General features: G+C 36.5%; 1 long non-coding RNA gene across 1 annotated transcript; it reads right to left on the bottom strand.

Annotated features, from left to right (window-relative positions):
• Positions 1–12,257: 12,257 nt before the first annotated feature.
• On the bottom strand, positions 12,258–14,077 carry LOC131419827 (uncharacterized). The gene is made up of 3 exons (XR_009223347.1): positions 14,032–14,077; positions 13,356–13,421; positions 12,258–12,608 (listed from the first exon to the last, which is right to left on the bottom strand). It is a non-coding gene; the product is annotated as an uncharacterized LOC131419827 (long non-coding RNA).
• Positions 14,078–16,827: the final 2,750 nt, after the last annotated feature.

Here is a 16,827-nt window from a genome sequence, read left to right as displayed (position 1 = left end):
GCAAGGCTATTGCAGCAGTTCAATAAAGAGATTGTGGTGGGTGGATAAACTGAGGATGATAAATGTCATAGTGGTGAGAAATGTGCAAATTTGTCATGTATTTTGGACATAACCTATAGGACTTGCTGATGGATGGGATGTGATGAATGTAAGAAGGAGGAGTGAAGGATAATGCCAAGATTTTTGACAGGAGCAACTGGAGGAATGGAGGCACATTTCACTGAGATGCAAGAGACAGTGGAGGAGCAGGTATTGAAAGGTTTGGAGACCACAAACTTACAATGTTGTTCTTTTGACATGTCTCAAGGGTAAAGAACTCCTCAGAGACATCATGCATGAGTAATATTATCAAGCTATAAAACAAGAGAAGGGTATAAATAGATGTAATAATAATAATAATACTAATTTGTTGCTAGTGTTATCTAGTTGATTCCAGCTCCTAGCGACCCTGCATACAGCAGAGTGGAAACCTGCTCAGTCTTTTTGCACCATCCTCTCACCTTCTGGCATTGTACCAGACAATGCTCCACTGATATTCATAGGGTTTTCCTGGTCTATTCTTTTTTGGAAGTGGGTGACCAGCTCCTTCTTCCCAGTCTGTAAGCTCTGCTGAAACCTGTACACCATGGGTGACCCTGCTGGTATTTGAAATACCAGTGGCATAGCTTTCAGCATCACAGCAACATGTAGCCACCACAGTGTGACAAGCTGGTGTGGTTCCCTAACCAAGAAACAAACCTGGGCTGCAGCGGTGAGAGGGTCAAATGTTAACCCCAAGACCACCAAGGCTGACTGTTGATAATAGTAGTAGTAATAAAATAATGTTTGTTGACTACTTAAAGCGAGCCAATTCCTGTGCTAACTTAGTTATATGCATTATATCATAATTAATTAAAATTAATAATGATCTACATCTACACAGGCTTTCACTATTCATTCAGAGGTTGCACATATATTATTATACTATTTGGCTTTCATGACAATTTGCTGAAATAGACACATATTATTATTATCCCTATTTTCCAAATGACTCAATGAGACTCAAGATTCAAAGGGATTAACTCACTTCATGAAGATAACAATGGATCCTCTAATTTCTAATTAGGCTCTTTTCACTATACCATACCTCCCCATATATATGGGCAGTTGAATCTCCTTGTACTCAGAACATTTGTTATTTTATACCATAGGGTAGATCCCTTATGCTCCTAGAGGCTTCCACTGTCATAATGATCACAAAGGACTCTTCACTATAGGCTATTTACGTTGTTAGCTGTCCAAAGTTAAGGAGCTAATTTGCTACATTTCAAATGTTCCTCAGAGTATCTCACATTATACTAGTAACGTGAATGTTGTTGAAGAAATATTTACTTCAAAGGAAAGACAGAAAGAGGAAAAATAGAATACTGGGGAATATTATACTAATGTATAATAAACAATTACATAAAAGAATAAGAAAATGATGTACTGAGTGAGTACATTTGTATCCTTTACATTTTTATATCTATACGTGAATCAGTAAAAAATAAAATTCATGTTTTTGGCAGATCTTCTACATCCTCAGTTATGCTGAATGCAGTGTTCCCAGTTGTTTAAGTCACAGAGTTCTAAGTAGTTTTCATCTTTTATTCTGGCATAGGATACTCTTTTGGGGACAAGCTATGGTATGTGGCACTGTTGTTACTTTTCCAAGCAATCTAAGAATGAATTCATAGTGATAATGGTGACAATGGAGTGACAAAGAGAAGTAAATAGTGGCATAAAAGAAATGTCATCCAGTGTGAAAATGTGAAAAATGCATCCAAGTAAAACGTTAAAGAGCAGTCAGTGTGCTTCCTTGCAAACGAAAGAAAAAATAAACTCTGGATAACTAAGCAGAAAGACTATTTTTGTCAGAATATTGGAGAGTTCAGTAAATCAAAAGATAAGCTGGTAAAATGGGCTGATAGTTCAGACAGGAGCCAAGATAGTCTAAGAAGCCATGAACGTAGTCATCGGGAGAGTGTGGTTATGGGAAGCATATTTTGGGTGCTGCCACCATCAAACATCATTGTCTAATGGGTCTGCTGGAATCTCAACTCCAACACTGCTTTCACCATTCCCAGTGGGCCCTTGACTCTGGATCCTAAGACCAGGGTAAATTCTAAAGTTCCCAAGAGTAGTATCCAATTGACGAAGCCTCAATCATCTGCCCTCTTCCGACCAAGACAGCCTTAACATTCCCCTCAGCTTGACTACACTTTAGACAAGTTTCTTCCCGACTGTACACCTCTGACATCCCTTTTCTTAAAGCAGTTGCTTTAGAAAACTTGCAACTGTAAATTCTTTCTCTGCCCCTTTGAGATGTAAATCTTCTCTCAGGCTCTTACCAGTTTTACAACTCAGCAGTGTCTTTTTCAAGGACTTGAGAGCCATCCCTTTGAAATGTAATCACCAAAGAAGGTAGCACCTCTATCTCCCAGTCTCTGTGGAAAGGCAGATGTCTAATTTAGATGAGATAAGCACCAATTAGCAAACACGATTGTTCTAATTATGTTTGCTAATTGGCCCACCTCCCCTGTAAACATTCTCCAGTACTTTTCCACTAGCTCACCCCAGCATTTAAAAACATTACCACCTTTAATATCAAGGGACTTGAGTTCAATCTCTCTCCGCTATTTCATAGGTCTTTAATAAAATCTTCCTTGTCTGTTTAACTGATCTGGTGCAAATTTTCTTTCATGCACCCCAGCTTCTGTGGGTCTGAGAGTACAAATATCTGACCTTTTATCATTTTCACGGGTTGAGGCAGTATCCCACCTCTCAGCAAGACTCAGACTGTAAAAAAATTCCCCAAACACAGAAGGAAGTATTTATACTGGATGGCCAAAAACAGACTAATGTCCACTATTCTCTACAATATAATGTCTACAGGATGATTGTTCTTTCTTGTATGCACTGAATACTAGGACATTCATAAAAATGATCTTTAAGCCTGTTTCCCTGTTACACTGAATTTCTTAAAGATCCTTAGACTGGGTTCTGTGACAGTAAGCACCTTCCAAAACGATCTTGGCTAGCCTGAGTTCATCTCTATGGTTGGAAGTGGTAAGTGGCTCCCATCACAAGGATGACTAACATTTGCTGAGTGCTTATCAGGCACTTAGAACTTTTTTCTAAAAGTGGCTTAGTTGTTAAGTTCAGGTGCTCTGTTTCAGCAGCCCAGGGTTTGTGGGTTCGGATCCCGGCATGGACCTACACCACTCATCAAGCCGTGCTGTGGCAGCATCCCACATACAAAGTGGAGAAAGACTGGCACGGATGTTAGCTCAGGGACAATCTTCCTCAAGCAAAAGGAAGAAGATTGGCAACAGATGTTAGCTGAGGGCCAGTCTTCCTCACCAAAAAAAGAAAAAAAAATGTGGTTCATTTCTGGAAATCTAGCTCTGCCTTTGAAAAAAAGGTACAACGCAGCTGAGATGCGGATAATTATCTGTAAAACTATTAGAGAATAGAAATAGTCACAGATAAGTATTTTCTGTTATTAATTATTCAGTTTTGGCATAAGCTAATAGAATTCATTAGATACCAAACCACTATGGAAAACGATTATCTAACTTTGACTTCATGAGTTAAAGGAATCTTACCCAATGGGTCATTTGAATCTCATGGCTCTCCAAATCTGCCAGGTACATGGTTCCTAGAGTTAGGATTCTGCACTCTGACCTGTGGACTAAGCACTACCCCTGGAACTAAGTAGGTTCCAGAACGTGAAAACTACTTGTCAATCAGGAGGGATTCAAGGACCTTCGATTCAAAGCACAGGAGATTTGGAATCAACATCACTTTCTGGTAATCCCACAGGGAACAGGTGTTTCAGATCTGAAGGCAGAACAGTTTTCTTCCATGTTCCTAGGACTAAGGCTCCACCTTTTACTTCATTTCTGGTAACTGGATTTCTGCTTTGTTCCCTTATGCTTGAGCCCAGTCTTAACAAACTGTTTGCTAGCTTCGGCTTTCTGTTACTGGAGCTGCTTAATGCCCTTTCCAGTTCCTCTCTTTTCGCCAAGAAATTGAATCTTGAGCCCCAATTCACGCAAAAACTTACTTATCTGTAATAGATTTCCCAGATCCTAACTACCTTTCTGCCTACCTAACTGGGTCCTGATCAATTTATCTAATTAAAAATAGTGACTTTTTTGACAATAACTGTGCCATGGTTTTGTATAATTGAGCCAAACTGATCCTGTGCTCCAAGAATCTTTATGAAAGTGATTCAATATTGGCTCAGAGTTCTTTAAAGAGGTTAACTGTGCTCACCTTGCACGATAATAAGTGATTAGCAGAAAGCACCATAGAATAATTAATAGACTGCGAACATAGCATAGGAATCCAAACCTACTTGTCCTGTCAGGTATTTCATAGCCCTTGTGAGAGGTGCCACTTGGAGACACTTTTTTTCTATGCTTGTATATCAAAGAGTGCCAGGCCATGATACAGCCAAATATTGTAAAATATCTTCATAGAAATTCCCAACTGTAATTTTCAGGTAACAACCCTCCTAGAATCCATAACATTTTTGCTAAACACAAACATACATGCACACGGTCATTTAAAAGCATTTATGTTAGGTCCACAACAAAGAGAGCTAACTGAACTCCTACGGAGGCCATTTATCTTAATATCCTGTCTTAACAATCCACGGTGGAAATTCACTGTATAAACCAAACTTTGGATAAGGGTGTGGCCATAATGGCTACACTCTCCCAAGAGCAAATGGGAAATATTTTTTCTTTTGAGCATTTTCATCATCAAGACTTTTATTTACAAATGAAAGAGATTGGAAGTCCTTTAGTAGGGACTCTTTGCTATCAAGACTGCTTTCATGGCATGGTTACATTATCTAAGAGACGCCAGCTAGTTGCAATTGGTACTCACTGATCCAAATATTTTTTAATACCTATATGTACAAATCTAATTTCCTGCCCACAAAAATATCTTTCTCTTTCATTTTTGTTTCATTTTGAAATTTATCCATGATCCAACTCACCCTATCCACTGTCATCTTTCACTTCTCCCTTTCTCTCATTTTCCATCTCTGATCAGGTTTTCTCTGTCATACCATTTGATGGATTGCATAGAGAATTCATCTTTGAAACAAGAATGAACTTCTCTCCAAATAATTCTAGAAATTTATCAATATCTGACACCCCAAGGTGCAAGGGAGGTACTGGTTTCCAGAAATACCTGACCACCTCCAATGAATATGATTCATTAGAAACAACCTGAGAGTAGAATAAGAAAACCTGAATTAATAGGTCGTTCTTACAGAGCTGAACACACATAAGAGTAAATCAATAATCTGGAGATGAACTGGATTATAGAGTATGGAGAAATGGGAAAGTGAAGTCACCTTGGAGAATAAGTAAATGGGAAGCCAATAAAATACACTAGAGTTGAGATCAAACTCAAAGAAGAAGAGATGGAAAGAGCCACAGATGAGAAGCAGGATTCTGATCATCTCTCCTCTTTACATGCCATCTTGTAATGTTTCTATTGTGCGTGGAGCAAAGTCACGAGTAAAAATTCAAAACTTAGAATTTTCTAACACCAAAAGCCATAACTTTCCAATGAAGTCATTTATCTTGTTAATCCCGAGGAATAATACCAAGACTTCTTCCCCATCATTTTAGGGAATGTATCCAAAGGTCTATCATTATGTATCTTCCACCTTTAACACTCCTCCAAACTCTCATAGTTCCACGTTTAAGTAGTTAAAATAGGTATGGAGAGGTTGAACTACGTATTAACTGAAACTGTGAGGCAGCAGAAGAAGAAAAAATTTATTAAACCTCCGCAGAAATTCTCCTCTAAGGTAATGATTGACTAATTGCTAATCAGTGAATTTGACCTCAAAATCTCTTTTCTCTGATCGCATTTGTTATTGACCTCAAAATGTCAGTATGAGATTTCCCTCTTCCTGACTCAAACTTAGAGGATTTAGTCTTCTTGACCTCTATTCAGGTCTGCTACTGGTCTGGTAATTGGACTCAGAGTTCTATTATTTTACATTTTAATCTTGAATTTTCCTCAAACTGTAATCCTATGGTACTTCTTCAGTATGAAATTATATATATGCCCAGTCAGAACAAAGAGCATGAATGTTTTTAGTGACTTCAGACTAAAGGAATAGTTGTAAATATTTTAGTAGCATAAAGTGCTTCACTTCTGGCCAATGTGCCAGAGCTAATACAGAAAGTCTAGGACATGGATGCCACTTTAACAGATGTAGGCATAGATCAGATAAAACTACATAACTTTTCTATAGTTCAATTTCTACTGTAGCCAATTTCTTTATCATCTCGGTGAGATGAAACCGAAAACATTGCAACCCAAATTTTGTTTTGCACATAGGAAATTTCTGTCGAAGAAATATTTGATGAGACAGTTCAGGATTTAAGCAAGAAGCTGTGTTTTGCTCACAAGTTTCATTCCCTCATTTGAAAAGATTTTCATGGAAAGAGAGCTATGATGTTGAAACTTGGCCATTTTAATTATTTTTTAGTCTTTATAATAGTGCATTTTTATTAGAAAGAGGTGTGTACTGATTTTGAGATAATATTTCATTTTCCTACTATTTTACATGCACTTTTAGAAAGTATGAGGGCCACTAACAAACTCTTCTGACTTTTCCGGGATATGTTGGACCAGTAAAGGCAATGGACATGTGTTCATTTAGGAGTCATTCCCATTAAAATATCTATTGCTAAATATTTCTGTACTGCTTCTTTGTTTGATCAAATTATCGTACCTTTTCCTTTTAGCACCCTGAAAAAATTTCCCACTGTAGGGTTTTTCTATCAGTATCCATTGAAAGTGCCACATCTGCCTGGCTTTATATTTGCTATTCCACAGGAGCGTCGAAAGCAATCTGAGGGCCATCAAGTGATGAAGCCCACTGCGTGCAGTTATGAGTTCTTCATTTTCTATCCTGCCAAATCTCTGTTTAGTTGTTTTGCATTCTCTTATTGTTCTCCTGGTATTTCTGGATTTGTTTCAGTTTATTCCTCTGTGGATGTTTTTAGAAGAGTTAGACATTCAATTAAATGTTTTATATTTCATTCCACATAGGATTCATCTCATTCTTTTAGTTCTTCTTTCATATTTTAAGTTGTATTTTAATGATATATATTCCCAGGCCTAGAAGTAGAGCAGCAATTTGAAATGTTGTCTTTTTTAGTAGAAGATTTTTTAATGTTTATTATTATTGTTTGCATTTTTGCTCATTTCTGAGACTAAAATACTATTTTAAACACTTAAAACACTATAAAGATTGAGTTGATGGTTTTGTGAGTCTTTTGCATAAGGTAACCTCACTTCTGTTGAGATAAAATTAAAATAACATTATTGTTCATTTCATTCCATCCCTACCTGCTACCGAAAATCATCAACTATCTAATAAATTTTCCATAATGTTCTAGTCCTCTCAAGTGAATTACCCTAGGTTGATTTGTGAAGAGGTCCTTTTGGCTATCATATACCATTCAACACAAATAGTCCAGAACACTGCGAGACCTATCCACTGATATTCCATAAATAATCTAACATTAGTTTAGATTCAGCTTAAGTTTTCAAGTTGAGGTCACTTGGAAATAATAAACAAATGAAATAATCTGTGTCCTTTTCCAAAGAGAGTGAGGTAATTTCAGATCCATTTCCAGCATTATGTTTAACACTGACTCTATTAGACTGGTGGGAAAATATCTTCATGGAGAGGCAATAAATTTCTTAAGGTCCTGTCTCCAAAGATAAATATTTTATAAAATCACTTCCACTAAACTGACTGGGCAGATTCTCATTAGCACACCACCAAGCTGTGTCGTGAGTGATAGTTCATGCCTTCGTTTAATTAAGTTAAGTATACATTCTACTCCCACTGACTACGGAGCCAAAGCACAGGCCAGTCAAAATCAACAAGCCATTCAAAACAAGATCATACAAGTAGATTCATCCTAAATCGGGCATCAAATGATTAAATCTTAGGAATACCAGATACTGCTAATGTGTCCTTTGGGAGTGAGAGTGGACACCAAAACCAAAACATATATGTTGGTGGTTATTTTGTTTTTATGATCTTGATTTTCAGCTCAATTTATTTCTTCCCACTATGTAAGAATTGATTTCCTAAAGGAGCAGATAATCATTAGAGTACCAAATAATATTCCTTAATAAGCACTTGGTATTTGTGCTTCTAAATATAATACGTATAAATAAATGTTTGCTCTTTCAAGGAAAATCTAAGATCCCTTTAAAAAAAAGTTCAGAGTCTCATTTTTGAGTGTAGAAAGTTTTTGTTTCCTATGGAGAGTAAAATGAGGGGATCTTATCCTAATTGTATAGTGCTCTTCACTTTCTTAAAATAGTCTGATATTGCACTGACAATGCAGAAATTTTGGTCATCTCTCTCCTTCAAACCTGTCTAAGTAAAAAAAATAGTAATAATTTCAAATTTGTCCTGTAGGTTGGGCCTATAGTTGAAACTAAATAGCCTATAAATACTGCTGTCCTGGTTTTATGGAAGTTTAGGCTGTGCAGAAACAATGATTATCTAGCCATCAATTTATAGATTCTTGAGTTGAAAGGGATGGCCTACCTTCCTTTGATATATGATGAACCTGAAGTCCTAAAACAACAAGGTACTTTTGCTAGGACCTGGTCAGAGCAACATAGAGAAGTGAGTTTAAGTTCTGTCTCCACTAAATTCTGTTAGATTTTGGTAGGCTATATTATATGCGTTACCTTCAGTTTTCCTTCGCTTATAAAACAATGACAAATGAAGGAAAACTGAGGCTAACAAACATTAAATAGCCACTTCCTTAGTGTCATTTTAATATAATTTAAGCCTTAAATAAGCAACTCACTATACAATAAATTTTAAAATCTGATTGTTGATTTCTGTGTTTCAAGTATGGACATTATGAAAATTGAGTGATGAATTATTTTCTCTCTAGATTCTGAGAATGAAATATCCAATTATATACTCAGCATCTCCATCACAATGTGAACCAAATCACAATGAAAGAACCCCAATCACAATGAGAACCAAAAAGAACATAGATTTCCCTTCAGGGGGACAACATGACTCCCATCCATGTAACCCAAATCTCAATAAAAGATGTTACTAGCTCTCAATTTCGCATGCCAGAAACTATAGCAAAGTGTTATTGGGTTGACCTCTTGAACGTCTCTGAAATTGATACAATTTTTCTCTTCACAGCCATTGTCCTAGCCTACATCAACTGCATTTCTTACTTGAATTATTATCCTAACTGCTAAGAGGTCTTCCTCTTCCCAGTTTTCCCATTTTAACTCATTCTATAAAATATAGTGTGTATCAGCTTTTAAAAATGCAAATCTGATTATTTCACTAGCCCGCTTGAAATGGTAAAATAAGTCCAGATCTCCCTTAGATAATATCCAAACTCCTTAAATGTAACATATTGTTATGGACTTGATGGTTGTGCCCCTCTCCCCCCAAACTCATATGTTGTTGCCCTAAGCCTCAATGTAAGGGTATTAGGAGGTAGAGGCTTTGGGAGGTAATTAGGTTTAGATGATGTCAAGAGGATGTATCCTCCATGATGGGATTAGTGCCCTTAGAAATAGAGGAAGAGACACCAAACCTTCCAATCTCTGCCTTGTGAGAACCCAGGGAGAAGGCGGCAGTCTGCCAGCTAGAAAAAGGACTCTCACTGGGAACCAAATCTGCCAGCAACTCGAAATTGGACTTCCTAGCCTCCAGAATTGTGGGAAATAAATGTCTGTTGTTTAAGCTACCTAGTGTATGGTATATTGTTATAACAGCCTGAGATGACTAAGACAATAAATGATACTGAGAAGTGGAGATACTGCTGTAACAAATACCTAAAAACATGGATATGGCTTTAGAACTGGGTAATGGGTAGAGGCTGGAAGAGTACTGTCTAAACATTCCCCCACCATAAGCCATGAATTTAGGCATGCAAAGGAGCACTAGAGCATCAAGTAGGAATGGTGTGGAAGAGATCAGACTCAAGCTAGTCCTGAAGGCACAAGTAAATTATGTGAATCAATGAATAAGATTTCATAGCACCTATCCCTGTTAAACTGCCTCTTCTCTCTCAACATTCATCTATGGCCTCATGGGGAATTCCTTATGTCTAGTTCACTGAGGAAAGAAAATTCTGGGCTAAGTTATATAGATAAAACTGCATGATATGCTGGAACTCTGTACAACTGCAGCACAACAGCCTCAGACTTAGAGACCCAGGAGGACAATGGAGAAAGAGAATCTTCCCAAAGGACAGAACTTTAAGCAGAGTACCTGGTTGTTTATTTTTACCTGAAAAGAGAGATGACCAAAGGCACAGATATACATTGATTTATAGCTGGTAGCTAAAGTTAGGCTGGATGTTCAGGAATTTGGAATGAACCTGATTGGAAAATTGGTGACAAATAGATCTTTCATTGCTCACAGACTACTAACACAACCTTATAAGTGGTCTTCCTACTTCCAGTTTTACCATGTTCTAATCCATTCTCTAAAATATAGTCTGAAGGAACTTTTAAAATGTCTATCTGATTATTTCACTTTCCTGCTTGAAATCCTAAAAGGACTTCTCATTTTTCTTAGGTAAACTCCAACCTCTTTAACATAACCTATATACTCTAACCACTTACTATCTGACTTCAGTATATCTTTCCAGTCTTATATCTCATTATTCTCCATGGAAAAAAACTATATTTTAGTCTCCATTTATGCATGATTATCCTTCTTCTTGGAATCCCCTTTACATACAACATCTTTAGATCATTTAAATACCAGTTTAGACATTATTTCCTCTGGGAAGATTTATTGACTCCTATTCCCATCTTCAGATAGATATCCCTTTTATATATATTTATAGTAGACCATATTTCAATATAAGTCTTCCAGGGGTAGCTTAAGCCTACACCCAGAACCATTCCAGTCTTGTTCAGGATTCAATTCACCAGGCAATAAAGAAGGATGGAGATATTTGTTCCTACAGTCACTTCCTATTTCTTCCTGTCTGAATTAACTTCTTTCCAGGACAATTCAGAATAGTGATGATAATTTCTTTCAGTGGAGACTACTGCAAAGTAAGTCCATCATTTGGTTCTAATAAGGTAATCACTAAGTAGTCCAACATTAGAACATTTCACAAAATTGGGTAAATCATAAGCATCCACAGTCACCTTATTGCACATGTACAATCCCTTTATAAGTGTGTGTGTGCATCTGAATATAAATTATGGATAGCATAAAATTTCAAAGCTGAAGGAGATCTCAGAAGACTCTCAGATCTATTCTCAAGTTTCAACAAAATGCCTTCCAAGTGGTTGTGCATTTATAATTTACCATCTCCAAGCACTGAAAACTCAATACCTAAGGTAGTTCATTCCAACATTAGATATTTCTGACATACAAGTATCAATTGTATATCAAGTCAAAATTTCTCTCTCTATAGTTTTAACCTAGTTCTATTCATCAAAGGCTATATTGCACAAGTTTAATTTCTCTCACAATAGTCCTTTCATGAAATATAAAGGCTATGACTGAGGTTCCCAAAACATCATCTCTTTAACTCTTTTAAATATGTGTCCTCATATTGCCTATAAAAAACAATATCTAGATTCTTTGAGAAAGAGGAAAAGGGAGAGGGAGAGAGAAAGAGAGATGAAACAAGAGAATTGGACATTTATTTGAAAGAGAGCGTTAGAGGTGATATCTCATTGTAGTTTTGATTTGCATTTCCCTGATAGTTAATGATGTTGAACATCATTTCATGTGTCTGTTGGCCATTTGTGTATCTTCTTTGGAGAAGAGTCTGTTCAGGTCTCTTGCCTATGTTTTAATTGGGTTGTTAGTTTTTTTGCTGTTGAGATGCATGAGTTCTTTATATATTTTTGAGATTAACCCCTTATCAGCAAGTACAATGTTATAAACAAATGTTACTGCAATAAACTAAAAATTAAAAAAAAAAAAAAGAGAGCATTAGAATATCTATGTGTGAAACAAACCAGCCTGGGGTATTATTTGTTTTAATCATCACAATTAAAAGACATTATGGCCTATACAATTAAGGACGCAGAAATCTTTCTTAAGAAGATAGTTAAATAAACAGCTCCACGTAAACCTGGAACAAGAAACTGTTCACCTTTCTTAGGAATAGGAAAAACAAGTTATTTTTGGATGAGCAAATCTCTTTACATAAGTAATTTTTTGCCATTGTTTTTGGTTTTCTTCTATAATTTCCCTCACAAGCAATTGCTATTAAACCTCCTTGACATGCAACACTAGTAAATCTTAGAAAAGGAAAATTCAACAGCTTTTGCATATTTTCACCTTTCATTTGTGGAATTTGTTTGGGTGACTAAGGGAAGCAGATGCTTCTTTGCATCATGTAAAGACTGAAGCAGATTCAAAGCTCAGAGCAATTGGCTCTGCATATGCATCATACTCCCCAGTTATAAATGGCAAAGGCAACTGTGATCCTGTTGATTAGCACTAGGCATCTGCTCTTGAGGATCATTGTGAGGTTATGAGAATGTTGTAGGTGTCCTTGAGTCTAGAAAAATAAGAGATGGTGAAAATAGACACAAACTGCCTTATGAACAAAAAAAATCAGTAAACATTAATACCAGCATTCATATTCATCTTAATTTCCTTTCATGTACATTTATCAGAGTCATATAAGTGAATACATTTACTATGAGGTAACTGATGGTTGTTAACATATTTCGGCTATATTATTGTGAAACGAATATTCCCCTGTTACAGGATCAGCGAACAGAACCTTGGCACAATTCATAAGGATTGCTATGCAGTTGACTGCAATGTCAAATGGTGATGTCTAAAAAGCAAGCCATGGAATTAATAATTAATCCTTATAAAAACATATTTCTTTGGCATCAGAATCAAACAGTGGGATTGTATAGATACCCTCTGTAACTTTCATATACTATAACTGGCAATGGAAGAAGGAACTGATACCATTACTGCTTATTCTAGAAGACCTGGTGCATCAACAAGAAATTTATCCAAGATTATTTAAATGAAGGAAGATTTCAGGGAAACCTGAAGTTTTCTTTTATTTGAGAAAAACAGGAATTGCATATAAAAGTGACCAAATCCACCACGGAATATGGACACATAAATGGGGGAGTTGATGGAAGCAATATCTATATATCATAGGTAAATTGGACTTTGCTCTTATTTATCCATTTTTTAAATTAATACTGAGACTACAGCTAAATCAGTTTTGTATGTTTTTACACTTGTAAATAGAGCAAACATAATCAGATTGATTACGTACCCTAAGAAGAGAGTGAATACTCCTCATATCCCCACTACTCCAGACATTGAGTATTTGTGATGCAATCTTTTAAAAAGAAGAATATATATATGTCTCTATTTTATCAAGAAATTATAAATTTCTCTGCTTCTAATTAGATAATGAAAAAGAGCGAAGATCCTTCTCCACTTACTAATCCAACTAAAGATAGCATAGACACATAGAATGGGTGAGATAGATCTGTAGGCCAAGGTCAGCCCTTTTCAGAGATGCTGAGGCTAGATCATGATATCAGTGGTCCAGCAGCTCTGTTTCCTCTCCATCCATGCTAAATTATGGTGACCCACCTAAACAATCACCTAAGTCTGACCTCAACTCTAAACTCTGTTTTCATGCTCATGTTCTCAATATCCTGAAGATATTCGTTCCCTTTACATTGCATAATAATGTGAAAAATTATGTTATTACACGTCAAGCACTGTACTTACACAGTTTTATATAATCCTCACAACATCGTTATGAGATAGGTATCATTAGCTCATTTTCCATAGGAAGAAACAGAAGTTCAGAGATGTTAAATAACTTAATAAATACCCTAAAAATGATAAACAGCAGGGCCTGGATCCAAACATGAGACTGTATGGCTCCAAGGTCCCATACTTTATCTACTAGAGATCAAAGACAGTAAGCAACTTACCTGTTTTACCGAGCCCAAGGTATACCTCTTAACGTCATGAGTAAGCAAACATTTTCTATAAAGGGATATATAGGAAACATTTTCAGCTTTGTGGGACAGATGTTTTTTGCCACAACTACTAAAATTGCTGTTACAGCACGAAAGCAGCCATAAACACGTGAACATGGCTGTGTTCCCATCAAACTTTGTTTCAAAATAAGCAGTGGGCCAGATTTGGCCCATGGGCTGTAGTTTTATGAACCTTCTCTCATACCATTTCATGAAATGTTCAGCTTGATTAATAATGAACCAAAAATTATTTCATAAAATTGAGTTTTCATCCAGAACATTATATAAGTTTTCCTTCAGAACGTCACATGTATAACTCATATAAGAGTTTTCATTCAGAACATCATATAAGCATAATCAATATCACGGGTCAGCATGAAAGTCTCAGTGCTATCTATAGAACCAGACCTCAAACTTATGTCAAAAACTTACCCTCCTGGCACAGAGGGGATCATAGGGCAGAGGCCATCCTCAGTATATCTGAGGGTAGTCTGGGAATCATTATCAGGCTTTCTCTTTATTACTATAGCCATATTTTCTTATATATTACAATATGATCTCTTGAAATCAAACTTCTACATTTTAAAACCTCAAAATAGGATGATAAGTAGTATGATAGCATTGGGTCTATGCAGAGAGAAAGAGAGATACATTCATAATACATATATGGGTTGATATTTAGAAAACACAAGATGTGTGGCTACTAAACTAACCATTAACTAAATAAAAAATTCATTTGAGGGGCCAGCCCAGGGGCGCAGCAGTTAAATGCGCGCACTCTGCTGCGGTGGCCCGGGGTTCGCAGGTTTGGATCCTGGGCGCACACCGACACACCACTTGTCAAGCCATGCTGTGGCAGCATTCCATATAAAGTAGAGGAAGATAGGCACGGATGTTAGCCCAGGGCCAATATTCCTCAGAAAAAAGAGGAGGCTTGGCATCAGATGTTAGCTCGGGGCTAATTTTCCTCACAAAAACAATTTAAAAAATAAAAGATTCATTTGAGAATTTTTAGTGATGATTATTTTTGTCAAATAGGAGAGGCATCTTCATTTGATGACATTGGTTCAGAAGCTTTGCCTTCAGAGCTGAAATATTTTGTAGAACAAAAGAGTTACCAGCCAAATCAAGTGTTCAACTCAAAGGGAGCTGACCTCCAGAAGGCCAGAAGGCTACTCTTTCTCTCTGACGGCCTGACTTTAGGTTCACCTCTGTCCTTATCTTACCTAAGTTTGATATATGCCTTCATGCTTACTATACCTTCAGATCTGCAAATATTACTATGTTCTGATTAATGGTAATAAGTAAAGACGTGATGATATAATGTAGCGTAGAGATTATTTTGTTGTATTGTGATAGTATTATGAATTTATTCAGTATTGTTTTTCTAAAATCATTAAAGTTCTGAATTGGTCAGTAAAATTTTTTATGCATACTTTTCTGAATCTGGGGGTAAAATTACATGCATTAAAGTTGAATTATGGATTTAAAAATTTACGAATTCTTAGGGCACATTTCCTCGTGATTGTGAAAAGTGTGTGTGTGGATGTGTGTGTGTTCACCCCAAATAGAAAGTTTCCATTGTGCTTCTCTTATTTCTACCTCCTTACATAATTTTGTACTGATGTGTGACATACTGAGTTACCTAATGAAACATGACATGTTTAATTAACTGTTCAGTATTATTCTTCCATGATAGATTAGAAAATCCATGAAGGTAGGAACCATATTTTTCTTGTTTCCTGCTGTGTTCCCAGACACAACTGCAGGGTCTGAGATTAGTAACCACTTAATAAATAAATAATCGTTGACATAATAAATCAAATGATCTGTTTTCTTTTATTTAGGTGAAATATAAAGGAAAAACAGTACCCCAAACACTCTTTACACAAATAATCTTCAATCAGTAAGGTCTGTGAAGAGTTAATACCTCATTTTTAAGATTGATTTTTACATTTATTTTCTGGAGGATGCTGATAACCCATCCTCACAGGCAACACCAGAGGAGAGAATGCTTTCGTCTAGATCCTGAGCTTCGTCAAAGAGGAGAATCTGTCTTCAATTGCTGTCAGCATAGATGGTTGCACTGAAACTGCTCAATTAAGCCTCTGATAGAGTATCAAGTAGATTGCCACTTTGGGCTCCTGGATCGATAATAATAATTCCCTGTATTTGTATAGCAAGCACTTATACTTTCAAAAACTACTTTCACATCAATTGTCTAATTTTATCCTCACAAGAACAGGGTCAGATATGAGGGTCAGATCACCTTTTCCGTTTCACAAAGAAGGACAGTTCAGGACCAGAGAAGTTAACTGGCGTTGTCGGCAGAGATGGAGCAAAGCATAAGACCTTAGGTCTCCTACATCTGAGTTAATTGCTCTGTTCACTGGATAACCCTGCCCCGCGACATAACCACCTTCTATGATGTATACGTAGCTATATTTAAGTTCAGCAGCAGAACCACAGTAAACCATTTATCTACCATTTCTAAGAAGACAGAAACGATGAGGATTAAGCCGAGTAATTTAATGATCTGCTGCCAGATCAGAGACAGCATTGCAAGGGAAACAACGTGGCGTACTGCAAAGATCAGAGATCTTGGAGCCAGGCAAACATGGACTGTATTCCCAGCACTGGAAGTATTAAACTTTATGGCCAGATCTGAAAACAGGGCTATAATTTATGATTACTAAAGGTTTTGTTTTGTTTAGTTATGTTTTGAAGATTAAATATGATAAAATGTGT

The sequence above is a fragment of the Diceros bicornis genome, chromosome 22 (assembly GCF_020826845.1).
Source record: "Diceros bicornis minor isolate mBicDic1 chromosome 22, mDicBic1.mat.cur, whole genome shotgun sequence".
Lineage (NCBI taxonomy): Eukaryota > Metazoa > Chordata > Mammalia > Perissodactyla > Rhinocerotidae > Diceros > Diceros bicornis.
This window is presented reverse-complemented; position numbering and strand designations above follow the sequence as displayed.